Source organism: Suncus etruscus, chromosome 6, assembly GCF_024139225.1.
Source record: "Suncus etruscus isolate mSunEtr1 chromosome 6, mSunEtr1.pri.cur, whole genome shotgun sequence".
Classification (NCBI taxonomy): Eukaryota; Metazoa; Chordata; class Mammalia; order Eulipotyphla; family Soricidae; genus Suncus; species Suncus etruscus.
Window position 1 is genome coordinate 109,252,070 of NC_064853.1, and position 3,641 is coordinate 109,255,710.

The 3,641-nt window shown below is 36.9% G+C and overlaps 1 pseudogene; it reads left to right on the top strand.

Moving 5' to 3' along the window:
• The first annotated feature begins 359 nt into the window (after nt 1-359).
• On the top strand, nt 360-534 carry LOC126012766 (uncharacterized; annotated as a pseudogene).
• The last annotated feature ends 3,107 nt before the right edge of the window (nt 535-3,641 follow it).

The window sequence follows — 3,641 nt, forward strand, 5'->3', positions numbered from 1 at the left end:
GGGCAGTCAATGTCTGATCCATTGAGTCCTAAGTCAAGTGTTCACAACAAATGTCCAGGGTGAAAGGCACCCCTGCACTATAAATTTTATGAGTTCCTAACTCTAGTAGACAATAACTTCTTTCTATATGTAAGATTTCCTTATTTTAGCATGCCTATGCAAAAAGGAACAATCCACATGATACTCTCCTGCATATGACGGTACAAATAACAAGCTAAACAATCTCTATAACCTGATTTTAACCTAAGGTCATAACTCAACCAGAGTTTTCTACTAGAATTTCCTATTAAGCAGATCTAAAATAAGAATGGGGAGAGCTACATCTACATATGAAAAAAGACATGAAGAATTATAATTATATCACTTCTAGGCCTTTTGGCTAAAATCAAGTGTAGTATCTGTTCTTGTCAGTTTAACATATAAAGACAACATATTAAATGGATTTTTGGCACTAGAAACTGGAATAGGAGCTTGCTTCATCCATTCCATGCATGGACCTGGTATTGCAGTACCTCCAGGAACGGTGCACCAAAAAGAAGGAAAAAAAAAAAGAATTATAATTATTAAGGAAATGCATCTACAGAAATATACAAAGAAATATAAATAATTCATTTTAAATCTTTTGAGATGAAGGGGGATTTAGAATTCAGAGCACAGTTTCATCCAGCCTCGTGGTCTTGTGGAGTCTGAGAAATGTTTCTCAGAAGTCAGGCATCAGGTAATGTCTTCAAGTTGAGGTCTCTCAGGTGCCGAATCCTGTAGTAAGCAAGTCTACAGTGGGGGAGGTGGGAGAAAAAGGGCCACATATAACGAGTCTGTGGAAGTGGTGGTGTCTGCAGTTTCTTTATTTAAACACCTTGATTATAAATATGATTGTGGCTGGGTTTCAGTCATGTAAAGAACATCCGCCTTCACCAGTGCAACATTCCCATCACCAATATGTGTCTGCAGTTTCTTCCTGGGGTGAGACAGCGGGCTGGTAGGATGTCCTATCACTTTGGGAGTCAGCTAGCAGCTTGCTGGGTAGGGGGAAGGTTCTAATCTCTGAGGAGTTAAGAACTGAGGGTGAAGAGGGTTTAGTAGGAGAAGGTAAAGGATTAGGGATGAGAGGATTAGAGAATAGAAGATTTGTGAGGTGGTAGTTTGGGGTGGGGAAGGAGGGATATTATATTATAGAAACTATATCCAATATAGGCAGGATTATGTACAATACAGGTTAGACAAACATAGAGTAGTCCACCATGTATGCAATAATACAAACACACACATAGACAGACAATGGATATCTATTTGTAGGTATACAGTTGAAGGACTGACCCTTATGGAATGAGTCAGAGCACTTAAAAAAATAAGGCTGGCATGTGGAGGGGGCGATATTTTCCAATATCTAGGCAATTTATTGAAGGTGGGGATAAACTTTTCTAGATAAAAGCTTTTAGGGTAGCTTGTACATAGAACATTCATAGAATAATCATAATTTTCACATCTAAAGTAGTAATATGATAGTGAACTCTGTAAGAGGAGTCTACCCCATGGTATATCGTTTACAATGTCTCAAGCATCCAGATTAAGGTGGCTATTTTAACCAAATTATGGGATTGTTGGACTTGTTTCCTCAGCCTCCAGATGCACCAATAATATCTTGTGGCATTGTTCCTCTTTTGCATAGGCACATTAAAATGGGAAAATATTACAAATAAAATATGCAAATAAGTTCTTATCTAATAGAAATAGGAACACAAATTTTGTAATGCAGTTAGGCCTTATACCCTGAACATTGTCATAATGTTTTGGTTCAGGCCTCAGAAGAATGGGCATTGCCTATATACCCCTGAACCATGGATACCATCTATGGAAACAACCACAATTGTCTATAACATCACTAGGAAGCAATCCTCTACCAGGGAAGACTCTACTACTGCCCTAGCATTGACTTACACCAAAGTGTATTCTCTTAACACTCAGACGACTTAGCAATAGCAACAATCTGCTTGCAGGGCAGGGCTCTCTGCATCTAATGGTGAGGTGAAACTAGAGTACATTCCAATTATCGTGACTTCAATGAAGGAAATGCACAGAAACCAGGATCTTTGACTACAGGAACCTGACACCAAAAAGCAGCTAATGTGTGAAAAAATTTCACTGGAACCACAAAGAATGACTCAGGGGTTGATCAACCTAGTATTTCTGAAGCCCAGAGTCAATGTTATGCCAGAAAACTTCAGGGGTAAGGTTTCCTATATTTAGGCCAAGGCTTTTTTCCCCCATTTTCCCCATATTTTGCTGGGCCTATGCAAACAACAACAATTGCCACTTTCACACCATTATTATTGTATTTTTTTTAACTCTTATCCTTAGGGGAAAAAAAAGAAGAGCTTACTATATTTAAAAAAAAAAAAGTAACTGTAGTAAAATGCCTGTCTCGAATACAAGCAGGGTATAGGAAGGAGCGGGGAGGGGGGGGGTAGTGAGTTGGACATTGGTGGTAGGAATGTTGCACAGGTGAAGGGTGTTCTGTTAATGACTGAAACACAACTACAATTGTGTTTGTAATCATGGTGCTTAAAGTGTTTATATAAAAAATAAACAATATTGACCCAAAAAAATGAAAGAAAAGGAAAAGAAAAGCAGATCAGCAGTAAGAGGTATCCATTAGTGAAACAAATTAGGTACAGATAAGCATGTATGAATGCTATGCTATAAACTGAAAAGCTGTCCAAAGTGCAATATTTCATCAACCACAGAATAAATGTTCTTTTTTTTTTTGTTTTGTTTATTTGTGTGCTTGTCTTGTCTGATGCTCAGGGCTTACTCCTAACTCTGCACTCAGAAATTTCCTGGTGGTGCTCAAGGGATCATATAAGACCCTGTGGATTGAAACCCAGATCAGCCTCTCAAAGGCATGTGCAGCACTATCTTCCCAGCCCCCAGAGATAAATGTTCTAATTTTATAAGATCTTATGTCTTTCTCATGTACTTTCTTACTTCTTAGTTGGAAGTAAGCAGAATACTTAGAATTACAAGTGGAATAAGGATAAAATGTGTTCTTGCCTTTCTTACAGAGGAAAATTCCATATCTCCTCAATAGGAAGTTCAGATCTAAAAATTACAAATAGGGGCTGGAGAGATAGCATGGAGGTAGGGCATTTGCCTTTCATGCAGAAGGTTGGTGGTTCAAATCCCGGCATCCCATATGGTCCTCTGCGCCTGCCAGGGGCGATTTCTGAGCATAGAGCCAGAAGTAACCCCTGAGTGCCGCCAGATGTGACCCAAAAACCAAACCAAACAAACAATAAAAATTAAAAATAAATCTAATAATAAGTAAATAAGTTATAAGTAATAAATAAATATGTAAAAAATAAATAAAATTTTAGAAATCAGAGTTGAAGGAAGTATGGAAGCAAAATAAAATAAATAAATCCTCATTTTGTATAATAGAATTCAATGTACACTTTACATTTTTAATTGTTCATTTAAATAGTTTATATCATATTAACATAATTATTCATGATACATTTGTTTACATATTAGTGGGAGCAAAATTATTTTAAAAGGAATTAAAAAAGAAGGAAGAGAGGAAAAAGAAATAATTGCAGGGAAAAGAAAATGTTTAATATTTATTGTATATCCAATGAGATCAT